The 16,673-nt window shown below is 44.1% G+C and overlaps 1 pseudogene; it reads right to left on the minus strand.

Moving 5' to 3' along the window:
• Window positions 1–16,673, minus strand: part of LOC124043500 — a 46,964-nt pseudogene that overhangs the window by 3,658 nt on the left and 26,633 nt on the right.

Genomic DNA, 16,673 nt, shown 5'->3' on the forward strand with positions numbered 1-16,673 from the left:
AAGTTTAACCACCAAGACTCTTCCTAGAGTTGGCCGCCCGGCCAAACTGAGCAATTGGGGGAAAGGGCCTTGGTCGGGGAGGTGACAAGGAACCCGATGGTCACTCTGACAGACCTCCAGAGTTCCTCTGTGGAGATGGGAGAACCTTCCAGAAGGACAACCATCTCTGCAGCACTCCACCAATCAAGCTGTCATGTTAGAGTGGCCAGACATAAGCCACTCCTCAGGAAAAGGCACATGACAGCCCGCTTTGAGTTTGCCGAAAGGCACCTAAATACTCTCAGACCATGAGAAACAAGATTGAACTCTTTGGCCTGAATGCCAAGCGTCATCTCTGAAGGAAACCTGCACCATCCCTACGGTGAAGCATGGTGGTGGCAGCATCATGCTGTGGGGATGTTTTACAGCGGCAGGGACTGGGAGACTAGTCAGGATTGAGGGAAAGATGAACGGAGCAAAGTACAGAGAAATCCTTGATGAAAACCTGCTCCAGAACGCTAGACTTCAGACTGGGGGCGAAGGTTCACCTTCCAACAGGACAATGACACTAAGCACACAGCCAAGACGATGCAGGTGTGGCTTTGGGACAAGTCTCTGAATGTCCTTTGAGTGGCCCAACCAGAGCCCGGACTTGAAACCGATCAAACATCTCTGGAGAGACCTGAAAATAGCTGCGCAGCGACTCTTCCCATCCAACCTGACAGAGCTTGAGAAGATTTGTAGAGAAGAATGGGAGCAACTCCCAAAATACAGGTGTGCCAAGCTTGTAGCTTCATACCAAAGAAGACTCAAGGCTGTAATCTCTGCCAAATGTGCTTCAACAAAGTACTGAGTAAAGGGTATGCATACTTATGTAAATGTGATATCTGTGTTTTATTTTTAATACATTTGCAAAAATGTCTAAAAATCTGTTTTTGCTTTGTCATTCTGGAGTATTGTGTGTAAATTGATGAGGGAAAAATTCGATATAATCCATTTTAGAATAAGGCTGTAACGCAACAAAATGTGGAAAAATTCAAGGGGTCTGAAAACTTTCTGAATGCACTGTATATACTAAAAGCATATTTCACACCATACAGACAACTGCATTTAACAGTACAATAGACCTGGGTTAAATACTACATGAATACTATGTAAATATATTTTTTAAACTTAAGCTGTGCTTGATTGAGTTTTACCTATAGTATACAGTAAATATTTGACATGTATACAGCCCAGGTCTGTTGTACAATATAAACACATATATCGCATTCTAATGAAACATGGTCATATACTGTACAGCTCTACATTTGGGGTATTGGTATTAGTATCCACATGTATCTGAAATTATGGGTGTAGCTATATCTTTGTATATTTTACCTTGGCTGTTGTGACTGCGTTGGTTCCCTTGGCTCTCTGGGGCTCGTCCCCTGGTGTGGTGGCCTGGGGCTGCTGGGATTTGGAGTCTCCCTCTTCTCCTTGGTCCTCCTCAGGGTGTTCACCATGGGCTGGTCATAGGGCCCTGGCTTAGCCCAGTCCTGCACAACACAGAAAGACAAAGCTCTTGAGCAAAGCCTACAAAGAATAGCTCTGCTCTGTTGTGTTCATTAAGCAGAAAACTGAAGAAAAAGGACAAACTGATTGTATAGCATTCATGCCTTTATGAATGACATATGACTGTATGCTGTATGACTGACTCCACATATAAATACTAGCATAATGTTACCAGAGTGTTTGCAATCTCTCTGTGATTCGAAACGTGTATTAGTGTCCGATCACCCACAGGGGAGACTTGAAGAGGAGAAAAAGAAGGAGAAAGAGGAGGCGGTTGATGATAGAATGGACGCACCTTCCAGGTGGGGACCTTGGAGGAGGGGATCATGCCCGGACCCAGGGCGCAATAGGGGGGGGGTAGTCGACCAGGAGGGCAGAACCTGGTCTCGACCATGCCCACACGGGGGAGGTGGGAGAGTAGGAGGGCGAGGTGAGGGGGGGTGGAGGGGGAGGATGGAGGGAGGTCGGGGCAGACCTCCTGCATGCCCCCGCCTGACAGATAGAGGGCGGTGGATGGCCCGTGATGTTGATGATCGTGCCTGTTTGACAGCTGAATGTGAATGGAGGACAAAGTGACACAACAATGAGAAATTATAATTCAAAGGGGCGGCTGCTGGGTATTAAACAATAAGGTGAAAATAATGCACACGTCTGAAATCAGATGGAATATAATTATAATATCAAATCATGGTAGCAGACACCTGTGTCACGTTCAGTAGGCACATTTTGAACCAAAGTGAAACGGAGAAGGTAGGCTACTACCTGAACTTAACCAATAAGAATGCTCCCGTGTTTAAGGCCGACTGAACATGACCCTGTTGTCTATGTGACAGGAATGAGGGAGTTTTGATCAACCAGCAAAACAGTGTACTTAATAATTCTGCTCATGTTTAGGGGAGTATGTACGTATCTGAGTGTCTAAGCGTGTGTGTGTGTTCACCTGTTCCACCCTAGTGCTGGAGCAGGTCTCCTTAGAGGAGGCAGGTGAGGAGGAGGACGAGGAGGAGGAACAGCTGCCCTCACTGACAGGCTGGCAAGTCTCAGAGGCGGCCGAGGATGAAGAGCCAGAGGTCTACAGCAAAGCCGTGCAGCAGGACAGAGGGGACACACACACACACACACACAAATATATAAAGAAGCAGTTCAAAACAGACCAGCCACGAAGAGACGCGTAAAAAAGACAAGATGCACAGACAGAAGGACAGAGAAAAAAAGAACAGAAGAAAAACATTATGGATTTGCAACCTCAACAAGAAGGAAAACATATCATACTGTATCATATAAAAACTATAAGCACTACAGCAAAGCATGAAAGTTCTGCATATAAGTGTGACTTGTTACACACTAAACGGCTAACAATATGCAGATGCAGAGATTACTATTATTAATAAAGTCCATTGTATAGTCATAGGTGCTTAGCAATGTTCCCTCCAAGCTGAGCACAGTTGCGCCGAGACTCCCGAGCAGCTTCCCCAGGACTGCTGCACAGGAGAGAAGCACGTGACTGAACTTCACTGAACTTTTCCCCTGTTAGTTAACACTATCAACGGTTCCCTTTACTGTGGCAATTGTGATCGAATGAACGCAATATTTGCCACTTTCAATAAAACATACCGAAACAAAACAAACTATGCAAGAGATGTTGTAGGCAGAACACATCAGAGTAGGATTCTATTACATTGACGGCATAAGCTATCAGAGCTGCAGTAGACCTATATGCAAATAGACCATTGACCTACAGTTGAAGTCGGAAGTTTACATACACTTAGGTTGGAGTCATTAACACTTGTTTTTCAACCACTCCACCAATTTCTTGTTAACAAACTACAGTTTTGACGAGTCAGTTAGGACATCTACTTTGTGCATGACACAAGTAATTATTCCGACAATTATTTACAGACAGATTATTTTACTTATAAATCACTGTATGACAATTCCAGTGGGTCAGAAGCTTACATACACTAAGTTGCTGGAGGAAACAGGTACAAAATTATCTATATCCACAGTAAAACAGGTCCTGTATCAAAATAACCTGAAAGTCCGCTCAGCAAGGAAGAAGCCACTGCTCCAAAACCACCATAAACAAGCCAGACTACGGTTTACAACTGCACATGGGGACAAAGATCCAACTTTTTGGAGAAATGTCCTCTGGTCTGATGAAACAAAAATAGAACTGTTTGGCCATAATGACCATCGTTATGTTTGGAGGAAAAAGGGGAGGCTTGCAAGCCAAAGAACACCATCCCATCCGTGAAGCACAGGGGTGGCAGCATCATGTTGTGCGGGTGCTTTGCTGCTTTCAAAATGTTATGGGATGCATTTTCTCCATTGTTTTTGATGGCAGGCCACTCTGGTAGGCCTACATTATAATCAAATAGCCACAGTATTCGACTTGACCACCGTTTAAACTGTCACTTAAAACAACAACTGCGCTTTTCAGTCATTAAAAGCCTTCCACATAGCAGAGCATTTTAATGGTAATTAGAACTACATAGGGCATTGTTTGAGTTGAGCAGCTACAAAGCAGGCATATCTCCAGCCACCTGAGACCACACAAGCCTGACCTAACAATGTAGTTGTCATACAGGTATACAGTACAAAAGGCCTTTACATGATCTATGTACAGTGACTAAACACACTTTGTGTGTGTGTGTGTAATCAATCAGACCCAGCTGTCTATTGGGCTAGCTCCCAGCTGCTCGCCCCTGTGGCTCAACTGGTCTAATGTAATGTAATGGAGGTGTGACTGAGAATGACTCATCAAGATCTATCTGCACAGTCTCCCACAGCGACGCCACCACTGCTGTCTCTAATGATTCCCGTTACCTAGCAACCTGGGAGGATTCTCTCTGACCAGTAACAAAGCCCAGGTGGAGAGAGTGAAGTGTCGGATGGAATACAATGTCTCTGTTACCGTCTGTGTGTGTGTGCATATATGTTTTAGTTCATATGTTACTTCTTCAGAGTGGGTTTGGGGTTTCTGTAATATGTCTGTTTGAGGGGTGTAGATAAAGCAGTCATAACATCAAAAGTAGGGTCGACCACACCCCCATTCACATCAACAGGGCTGAAGTGGAACGGGTCGAGAGTTTCAAGTTCCTTGGTGTCCACCTCACCAACAAACTATCATGGTCCAAAAACACCAAGAAAGTGGTGAAGAGAGCATGACAATGCCTATTCCCCCTCAGGAGACTGAAAAGATCCTCAAAATGTTCTACAGCTGCACCATCGAGAGCATCCTGACCGGTTGCGTCACCGCCTTGTATGGCAACTGCTCGGCATCCGACCGCAAGGCTCTACAGAGGGTAGTGCGTACGGCCCAGTACATCACTGGGGTTAAGCTTCCTGACATCCAGGACCTATATTCTAGGCGATGTCAGACGAAGGCCTAAACAATTGTCAAAGACACTAGTCACCAAAGTCATAAACTGTTCTCTCTGCTATCTCAAGGCCAGCGGTACCGGAGCATCAGGTCTAGGTCCAAAAGGCTCCTTAACAGCTTCTACCCCCAAGCTATAAGACCGCTGAACAATTAATCAAATGGCCACCCGGACTATATACATTGACCCTCCCCTTTGTTTTTACACTGCTGCTATTCGCTGTTTATTATCTATGCATGGTCACTTTACCCCTACCTTCATGAACAAATTACCTCGACTAACCGGTACCCCCTGTATATAGCCTTGTTATTGTTATTTTATTGTGTTACTTAATTTAAAAAAAAATATGAGTAAATATTTTCTTTACTCTATTTCTTGAACTGCGTTGTTGGTTAACCTTTTTGGGATAGGGGGCAGCATTTTCACTTTTGGATGAATAGTGGGCCCAGAGTGAACTGCCTCCTACTCTGTCCCAGATGCTAATATATGCATATTTTTATTAGTATTGGATAGAAAACACTCTGAAGTTTCTAAAACTGTTTGAATGATGTCTGTGAATATAACAGAACTCATATGGCAGGCGAAAACCTGCCAGGAAGTGGGACATTTGAGGTTTGTAGTTTTTCAAAGCTTGACCTACCGAATACACATTGAGATATGGATAAAGTTGCACTTCCTACGGCTTCCACTAGATGTCAACCGTCTTTATAAACTTGAATGAGGATTCTACTATAAAGGAGGTGCTCATGAGACCTTTTTGAGTCAGTGGTCTGGCAGAGAGCCTTGGTCTCATGACGCGCGCTCCCGACAGAGTTACCTCTCGTTCCAGTGCTTTTCTGAAGAAAAAAGGAATTCTCCGGTTGGAACATTATTGATGTTTTATGTTAAACACATCCTAAAGATTGATTCCATACATCGTTTGACATGTTTCTAAAGGACTGTAATGGAACATTTCGAGTTTTTGTCTGGACGAAGTGCCTGCGCATCATGAAGATGGATTACTGGGCTGAACACGCTAACAACAAGTGGCTATTTGGACATAAATGATGGAACATTATGGAACAAATCAGTCCTTTATTGTCGAGCTGGGATTCCTGGGAGTGCAGTCTGATGAAGATCATCAAAGGTAAGTTAACATTTATGGTGTTGTTTCTAACTTTGTTGACTCCAAAATGGCGGATATTCCTCTGGCTGTTTTGGGTTCTGAGCGCCGTTCTCAGATGATGCTTTTTCCGTCATGTTTTTTTTAAATCTGACACAGCGGTTGCATTAAAGAGAAGTCTATCTTTAATTCTGTGAATAACACTTGTATCTTTTATCAATGTTTATTATGGATGTTTTGGAATCAAAACATTACTGCACGTAAGGCGTCAATGTAAACTGAGATTTTGGGATATAAATATACACATTATCGAACAAAACATACATGTATTGTGCAACATGATGTCCTATGAGTGTCATCTGATGAAGATCATCAGAGGTTAGTGATTCATTTTATCTATATTTCTGCTTTTTGTGACTGCTATCTTTGGCTGGGAAAATGGATGTGTGTTTTTTCGACGTGGCTATGACCTAACATAATCATATGTTGTGCTTTTGCTGTGAAGCATTTTTGAAATCAGATATGATGGATAGATTAACAAGATGTTTATCTTTCATTTGCTGTATTGGACTTGTTAATGTGTGAAAGTTACATATTTCCCAAAAATATTTTTGAATTTCGCGCACTGCCTTTTCAGCGGAATGTTATCGAGGGGTTCCGTCCTAGAAAGGTTAAGGGCTTGTAAGTAAGCTTTTCACGGTACGTTCTACACCTGTAGAAAAATACAATTTGATTTGAATATGACCAGAGCCATAATTATTGTCACCATAAGTTCCTGTTCTCAGGCTCGTCTCTCTGTAGTACCTGTGGGTTGGTGTCAGAGGGCATGGGCGAGGGAGACTTGGACTGATAGGCATCCTGAGAGATGAAGCCAGAGTCATGGGAGGAGACACTGGAGAGGCGGGCGGGGCCTTGCTGAGGGAGGGCGGAGCTCCGGTAGCGGTAGTGGGAGGTGGGGGAGTGGCAGTGAGAGCCGCTGGAGCGAGAGTCGCTGCTGTTGACGCTGTTCAGACTACTGTGAGAGATGAGGAGAGAACACAGTCATTTGGTTACTACGGATATTGGTAACTGGTTCTCAACTGTCTTAACTAAGTAAATAGATAAATAAATATTGAGTCAAAACAATATTTACGGATTTCCGTTTTTTTATCCGTTTACAAACCAGCTAAAATGTATCCAACCTTTAAGGAGAGCCAATGGTTTTCTACTGAAAGACTGTTACTAGGCACATTGCAAACAGCTACCATTTGAATATGTTACAGCGCCAGTCACAAGCAGAGGTTGCTAACAAGCTTGCCTGGAAAACAAATTGGATGGTCTCTCTGGCCCTAGTGCCTCACACAACAGGCCTCCTCGAAAATCATTGATCATTAACTCGTTCATTTCGGAGAGGCCACTGCGGCCTCACATTTGTAAACATCCCAATTATGGCAATAATGCCAAAGCTGCAGTTCCAGCTCCGATCCATCAGATGACGGAGGAGGACTGATGCTAGGCATCACTCCCAGTCACTACTATCAGCGGAGAGGTTTTTGGTGTAGTGGTGATTATTGGGCATGCTCACTAACCTGCACATGCTGGACTTCCTGGATGCTATGGTGCTGGGGGAGGAAGGAGGGGTATGGTAGGACCAGCTGCTCTCAGATCCCTTCAGGTCCAGAATGACCTGGGAGGAAGAATGTCACAACAAGACAATTTATAAACCAAACATCTTGTAAAAAAAAAGCAATTGGCAGCCCTATTTCTACAGGGAAATAGAGGTATTTACCAATGCACCTCCAATCATTTGAATCAGTAACACAGGAACACTTACAGATATCCAGAACACAGTGTAACATGCAAAAAGAGGACTATTAGCCCTGTCCTGAGAGTGCGGACCAAATCACTGACCTGCTCGCTGGCGGGGGGCAGCTTGTGCGGGTCCATGGTCAGAGCCTTCAGGTCGTCAGTGAGGGTCTGCAGGTGAGTGATCTCCCCCAACATGGACATCTCCTCTTCCTGATGAACAAGAAAGGCGGGTTGGTGTAAGGGCTTGTGCTAACTTATAATTGTGGTATACACTTCAAATTTGAGCTTGTTCTCCATTGACTCAATAGTACTACTTTTAGACTTCAGTGAATTGAAGCAGGTCATCCCTCTAATGGGATTTTTCTGAATCTCTTTGGAGAGCAATATTCAATGGCAATAGAACAACTTAAAATAGATTACATTAATCACGTTCACAGGTGCAGAGGAGAAGTAAACTGAACAGCATGGACTAGCACATATTGTGTATACTTACAGAATAAACATTTACTAACAAATGCAACACTTGGGTACACAAACACCTTCATTAAAAAAAATCTCCAAATAGTTCACTTTAAAAGGATAAGATGGTTGTTTGGACCGTCGAAGTGCACTGTATATTAACATCCATAACAAAGATGCAATTGGCTGGAACTCATTTGTTAGAACAACATGATTGGTTAGAATGTGTTGAAACAATTGTGTTCGCAGATTCTACTTCATTTCTACATATCTTCTTCGGCCCAGCAAACCCTAACAAATGACCTGTGTTTGACAACACAGGCTGTTGGTGGGGACTCACCACGACGGGCCTCAGCATGGAGACGAAGGTGCAGAAGCGGCTCCGCTCCTCCACCAGGGCCTTCCTGACCGCCTGCTTCTCTGTCTCCTCCAGAAGCAGGAACTTATCACTGATGTCCTGCATGGCATTGTCCAGCTGGGGCTGGATGTCCCCCCGGCCTGCAGCACGCACGCGCACACACACACAAACACACCACCTTTGTTAGTTTGATCCTAATTTAGGGTTAAGACAAGGTCTATCTGAGTACACAGCAAAATAAACTATTTTCAGTCTCAAACCAGATGTTTATGACCGAAATAATTCTGAGGTGAAAACAGGACGAAAAGTCACCAATGTCTCTTATAGATATGTTTTAATTCAATTGTTGTGGTTTTCAGTTGTCACCATCATCCTTAGATATATAGTTATATAGATATAACCATCACCACAGTCCCAACCATCTTTGTAATTCCAATTCCAACCAATCCCTTGTACTACATCACGCTTAATCTTTTGATCACTAATTTATATCTATGAGCGCAATCCTCACAGTGCTATCTCAAGCACCAATCAAATCATGCTGTGAAACCGGTTTGTGTTTACATCAGGGTCACACCCTCACAATATTACACAATCTCAGCATTCAGGAACACAGTGAAGAACCACAGCCCTAGGCAATGTACACAGAGTTAAAGCAGGATATTGACCCCCCCCCCCTATTGATGTGCACTTATGTAAGGCAAAACAGTGCATTGTTCTGAGTTTGGGCATTTTACCCTCTCAAAATCAACCACTTAATTGTATCAAGACTGTCTTTGGTTTTACTGACATTCTAAAATCTAGATGAGTCATATCAATGAATAAAAAAAGTGTTGGAATTCTCTTTCTTATTGGTCTATTAACTAATGTACAACGCACAATCAATGTAAATTAAGTATCATGGTGTTCTAAAATAATACAACTGTTGTCTGAACTGGTAAAGAAACGTTCAGTAATCTCCTCTGTAGGTTTTAGGGACGTAAACATGCAATTAAAATGTAACATTTCTCAGAAGAGCCAGTACGAGTTATGTGGTTAAGGCTAGATAGATGGAGGCTCTTCTTATTTTCCAGGGAAAGCACTGCAACGGAATTCCTTAAAGGGACACAGAACCAACATTTGGATCACATTCGGCATGTTGATGCTCTCCATTGCTCTCATTACACTCATAGGAATCCACTGGGGGAGTTTCCCTGCACTATATAATAGGCTAGGGAGACTATTGGACCAGAGTGCTCTGACCACATTTGAGGTTCCTCAGGGGTCAGTTCTCGGTCCTGTTTGTTTTGTCTTACGGGCGGGTTTGAAGGTGGAAATCAAACTATTTTGACGGTCAGGATAATATGGTCCTGTATACAATCATAACAGACATTTTATGCAACTAAAACAGACTGGTTCATGAGGCAGATGTCTCGTTTTTTCATGTGTATGGTGAATGCACGCCCGGGAGTACCATTCATAATGTTTTAGCATTCTATCACATTGAATATAACAACATTGGAAACCTCTACAAACATGAATGATATATGTCTCAAATCTACAAATTCTGTAAACAAGTATATCACAATACAAGCTGTACTTGGTTTCATAACAGGCAGAACATGGTGAGGGTGAGACATAGTGCAGGAGTCAGATCAAAACATTACTCTAAATAACAAGAGGTTGAAAAGTGCTCACAAGTCTATATCAGAGCTGTCAGAGAAGAGGCCCTGATTTTTGGCTGTGACTGTGCAATACAGAAATGGCTCATTTAAAAGTGGTTTTAGTGGAGATCTACAGGTAACTTCCAAAATAAACACTTGAGTAATTGAGGGACACAAAGTATATTGAAAGCAGGTGCTCCCAAACAGGTGTGGCTCCTGAGGTAATTAAGCAATTAACATCCCATCATGCTTAGGGTGTATAAAAATGCTCAGTTGCCCATTATTTTGGCTAGCATGGCTAGAAGAAGAGATCTCAGAGACTTTGAAAGAGGAGTCTCAAAGGAGCATATGTAGCAGGAAATATGTCTGGAATTTTCCAAAGGTCTTCTGGATTTCAATTAGATGTAAACACACCACCACCAAAGTACTGTAGCATATAAACACTGCTCACTATGGAAGATAGTGAGCGAAGGACAGTTTTGAGAATGTGTGTGTGTTTGTGTGTGTGTGCCAGTCACCAGATGGAGCTGTGCCTTAGACATTTTTTCCACCACCATCAACAAAACCCCAAATGATGGAATTCCTCATGAAATAATGGTGTTGCATCCCTCCAATAGAGTTCCAGACACTTGTAGAGTCTTTGCCAATGTGCATTGACACTGTTTAGGCAGCTTGTGGTGGCCCAACGCCCTATTAAGACACTATGTTGGTGTTTCCTTTATTTTGGCAGTTACCTGTATGTTGGAGCCAGACAGATAATGAATTCCACAATTATTTAGTGATGCTGCCCCATTCCTGATCTCCCCTGATGATACAAAATTAAGCTGCAGCGAAAAGCCAAAGGGAGTCAGTGAGGTATATTTGGAAGCAGACCAAACTCATGACACAGTGAGGGTTGTGGGTGGGGGAGGGGACCTCAGGGGAGACCGGAAGAAGAAGAGAAGCAGGGACGAGGAACTATTTTGGGCATTCAGGAGATTTTTAACCCTTGAGTGAGGAATGTGACCTCACAATATGAAACAGACCAGTAGACAATGTGACAGGGAACGGTGACAAGACCACACAGGTGGGAAAGGTCAACGGCGGTCAACAGGTCAACAGAGAACCGTGACACAAAGGGAGCTACAGGGGGCAGCGACTTACCGAACACGTCAGCTGGAAAGAACAGGGACGTGATCAGATGCAACAATGGCAGTTGGAGTAGAAAGGAAAAATCTCAGTCAGTTTAGACCCAGGAAAATGAGACCTGTTCTTAAATAGCTACAGGTTGCAGAGTTGACACATATCCTTATTAACTTATGCATTGCGGAATATATTATATGTTTGGCCCAAAATCGTAAAGCTATAAGGTCTGTAATAAAATCCAATGGATTGTTATTTGCACAATACAGTCCCTCCTTAAATCCAGACAGATAACTTCCCAAAAATAACTGTCTCTTCTGCCTCTCATCCCATAACTATTCTGACCCTTTGCCATGTCACCTGGGACGGTATGAGATGTGTCTTGGTAGAATTCAGTATCAACGCTTTTGTCTCCTCCCTCCACCACCAAATAGGATTTACCTTCAAAGTCATAGAGAGCCTGGTTCCAGTCATAAGCAGTCCAAACCAGACACCAGGCATCCTCATAGTCACCACAAGCAGCCCAAACCAGACACCAGGCATCCTCAGTCACCATAAGCGGTCCAAACCAGACACCAGGCATCCTCAGAGGCACCATAAGCAGTCCAAACCAGACACCAGGCATCCTCAGTCACCATAAGCAGTCCAAACCAGACACCAGGCATCCTCAGTCACCATAAGCAGTCCAAACCAGACACCAGGAATCCTCAGTCACCATAAGCAGTCCAAACCAGATACCAGGCATCCTCATAATCACCATAAGCAGTCCAAACCAGACACCAGGCACCCTCAGTCACCATAAACAGTCCAAACCAGACACCAGGCATCCTCAGTCACCATAAGCAGTCCAAACCAGACACCAGGCATCCTCAGTCACCATAACCAGTCCAAACCAGACACCAGGCATCCTCATAGTCACCATAAGCAGTCCACACCAGACATCAGGCATCCTCAGAGTCACCATAACCAGTCCAAACCAGACACCAGGCATCCTCATAGTCACCATAAGCAGTCCACACCAGACATCAGGCATCCTCAGTCACCATAAGCAGTCCAAACCAGACACTGGCATCCTCATAGTCGCCACTAGGCGGCAGGATAGCCTAGTGGTTAGTGCGTTGAACTAGTAACCGGAAGGTTGCAAGTTCAAACCCCCGAGCTGACAAGGTACAAATCTGTCGTTCTGCCCCTGAACAGGCAGTTAACCCACTGTTCCTAGGCCGTCATTGAAAATAAGAATTTGTTCTTAACTGACTTGCCTAGTTAAATAAAGGTTAAAAAAATAATAATAATAAGCAGTCCAAACCAGACACCAGGCATCCTCAGTCACCATAAGTAGTCCAAACCAGACACCAGGCATCCAAACCAAACCAGACACCAGGCATCCTCAGTCACCATAAGCAGTCCAAACCAGACACCAGGCATCCTCAGTCACCATAAGCAGTCCAAACCAGACACCAGGCATCCTCAGTCACCATAAGCAGTCCAAACCAGACACCAGGCATCCTCAGTCACCATAAGCAGTCCAAACCAGACACCAGGCATCCTCAGTCACCATAAGCAGTCCAAACCAGACACCAGGCATCCTCGGTCACCATAAGCAGTCCAAACCAGACACCAGGCATCCTCAGTCACCATAAGCAGTCCAAACCAGACACCAGGCATCCTCAGTCACCATAAGCAGTCCAAACCAGACACCAGGCATCCTCAGTCACCATAAGCAGTCCAAACCAGACACCAGGCATCCTCATAGTCACCCTACCTTTCTTTGCCTTCTTCTGCAGCTTGAGAGTGTCAGAGGATTTCTTTTTGATCTCCTGACGGGCTTTCTTGTACTCTGTGGAAGGAAGGGAAACACAGTGGACACAACGTGTCACACATTGCCATTGTCAGTGCTTTGAAGTGCGGCGAACATCCGAAACGAGGGCGACTCCTAAAAAAAAAAACATCTCATTGATCTTTGTTCTGAGGGACTCGCTTCCTGTCGTAACATCAGTATGACAAGTGGTGACTGGAATCAAACCCTGCAACGAGGGACTGCTCTTTTTTTTCTCTACGGGGGAGAACTGAACTCCCAGGTTGGGTATTATTGAAAGGAGAGGGGGATTGGGTTTGAAGTGGTTAGTCGAAGCATATAAAAGCACTGTTGAACTACAGACTAAGTAAAGTAATTCCTTTAAACACAAGGGAGTATGAAGTGCGATATCTAGCTAACCAGAGTGCTACTGCAGTAGATGGAGGTGATGAGTGTATGCAAATTATACTGTACGACTGCAGGCAATAATGGGGTGAAGGAATAGAGTGTAGTGTGGAGAGGTTTGAGAAAGTGTATGAGGTAGAGGTAGTTTACTGTGTGTGTGTGTGTGTGTGTGTGTGTGTGTGTGTGTGTGTGTGTGTGTGTGTGTGTGTGTGTGTGTGTGTGTGTGTGTGTGTGTGTGTGTGTGTGTGTGTGTGTGTGTGTGTGTGTGTGTGTGTGTGTGTGTGTGTGTGTGTGTGTGGTCCTTCTGTAGCTCAGTTGGTAGAGCATGGCGCTTGTAACGCCAGGGTAGTGGGTTCGATTCCCGGGACCACCCATACGTAGAATGTATGCACACATGACTGTAAGTTGCTTTGGATAAAAGCGTCTGCTAAATGGCATGTGTGTGTGTGTGTAGCCCCTACCTTTGGCGTGGTCCTTGTCCAGCGTGTTGGCCACTCTCTTCCACTCCTCCATCTGGTCTTGCAGAGGGTTAATCAAGCAGTCGATGAAAACCCTTGGGTGGGGATTACAACTCAAATCAAACAGAGTGGAGAATAACGATTCTTAGCAGAGATAATGTACAAAATACATTTTTGGGGTTGTGTTCCTCTAGGCGTCTGGTGTGTGTAGGCACTGTAAAGCAATTTAATCTCCTCATTTCACTCTGCTTATCTTATTTCACTCTCTGCACAATATGAGCTAATGAGCGCATTCAGACAGATAGAAGGATGGAATAGAGAGAGAAAAGGCAGAACGGAGAGGCGGAGATGACGGTGACTCACATGGAGAACTGCCTGAGCTTGGCCTCGATGCTCCGGTGCCTCATACACATCCTGGTGAGGGCTGAACCGATGTCTCTGGTGCCGCCTGAAACCAGACCAACAACACAATCTGTCAGACAGAGATGGTTGAAGAGGGATCTCATCTCACGTTATGGTTTGTAACGATTTGCTATTCCGTAGACAAATGATTGAAGGTTGTTGTCGTTATTGAACAGGTTCACAAATGTATCCATGAGCAAAATCATAGAAGGATGCATAGAAGTGCTTTCATATTAAACTATGATATCACCATTTATTTCAAGCTTAGTCACTGATATGAACATTTTACAGCCGATTCCATTGTCAATCGCTTTGTGTTACAGCTTCAAAGAACTGATAGAGCTGTAAGAGCGCAACAGTGAAAAGTGCAGTAAGCAAAATACTACAAGTATCTCATATGCTTTATCCCCGAGGACAACATCTATGACTCATAGTGTCCTTATATGTAAATGAACAGGAGAGTTAGTTTCACAGTGGAGGGCTGAAGCAACAGAGTTCCTTTTGACAGGGGTCAAAAGACAGGCAGAGCACATCACTTAGCTGACATGGTGGTTTCTCAAAATGCTACTACTTTTAACACACCCGTCCCATTTGGCCCGGTCTGTCTAAGTCTAGGACTATCAGGAGGAGCTTGCTGGGGAAAAAGGTAGGACACTGTTCATTGCGTCACTCACTGACACACACACAGAGCCCTAATCACTTAAGTGTGACCGTTCGTGTTTTTTGTGAAAAGCAAACCAAGCCTATGACCTCACCTCTCTGGATAAAAAGGAGAGAGTAGAGGAGGAGGGTGTGAAGTGTTGAAAGATTCCTCGCCAGAAGAAAAAGTAATGTCATCTTCCACAAAGCCCCTCTGGTTTCCCTTGACAGTAAAAAAAAGCCCCACCTCTTCCCAACCCCCCCTGTACTGACTGACTAGGACTCAACAGTAGCAGACTAGTAGTAGCTAATAGCTATACAGGCACCATGGGACAGATGGCCACTCTCTCCCCCAGACAGAGACTCCCTCCTGGGTTATTGTTCCACAGATTCAGGCCTTACCCAGGCTGCTCTATGGGAGGAGGAAGTTCTTCAAAAACATTCCATTATAACAAGTGGGTGTGTGATTCAATGGTGCAGTGGACAATGGAATGGCCAGATATACTGTAGCTAATTTATTGAGTTCTGCATTGTATTGCTGCACTTGCTGATGGACATCATTTCAAACCGTGGGCAATGCAGAAAATAGCTTGTGCATTTAGTCATTACTGTAAAAGAAAATAGTTTTTCAACAGTATTTTACCCAATTCAGTACATGCTCTTATGATGTTTCTCAAACCAAATACATTTCATACTCGAAATACATTTCAGCGGACTGTCACTGATCGCCTAGGAAGTACCGTGATATATTTCAATATCCATAGCTGGGGTTTAAGTCGATGAATTATTAAAATACCATTCATGTCAATTCATCCAACCATGAACTGGTGCTCACAATCATTAGTGGCCATGGTTCACATTCTACGCTCCTTTCCATATCTTCCTCATCTATCATTCAGTAGGTTTCTGTGTATTGGTTGTCTGTCTGTCGTCACTCTGTTTGCATGACCACTCCATCATCCATCTACTATTGCATTAACAGAACTGTAATAATGTGCTGTGGTTTGATATTTCCATATGTTATTGTATGGTGTGGTATTTCTTACCGATATTTCCATCTGCCCGAGATTGGCCATGTAAAGCTATTAAAAATGAATGGGGGAGTTACATCTTTTAAGGGGGTTGAGGTATTGTGTTACTGTAATGAACACGAGGGGAGACAGAGAGCTGGTTTCAAGCGCAGGGCGCAGCAGGTGTTTATTGCAAAAGACCACAGGGGGAGGCAGGTAGCTGGGTCTAAGGGCAGGCAGAAGGTCATACACAGGTGGTCCAAAAGGGCAACAGTACAGGCAGGGAAAAGGCTAGTAACATAGTCCGGGAGATCAGGCAATAGCTAGATAACAGGAAATCCGACAGGCTAAAGTACAGGCAGGGAAAAGGCAAAAGGCGTCGTTAGTGAGGCAGGCAAAAAACATCATACACGGGAGGAGTACATCACGGGAAAAACAGAGCTCCGAAAGACGTGTCACAAAACAAACAATACCTCACAGTGATGGGGTGCGAAGAACAGAAAAGTGTGAGATAATGACATACAGGTGTGTGAACAGGTGATTAGAATTCAGGTGATTGGGATCTGGAGAGTGAGCTTC

The sequence above is a fragment of the Oncorhynchus gorbuscha genome, linkage group LG09, assembly GCF_021184085.1.
Source record: "Oncorhynchus gorbuscha isolate QuinsamMale2020 ecotype Even-year linkage group LG09, OgorEven_v1.0, whole genome shotgun sequence".
Lineage (NCBI taxonomy): Eukaryota > Metazoa > Chordata > Actinopteri > Salmoniformes > Salmonidae > Oncorhynchus > Oncorhynchus gorbuscha.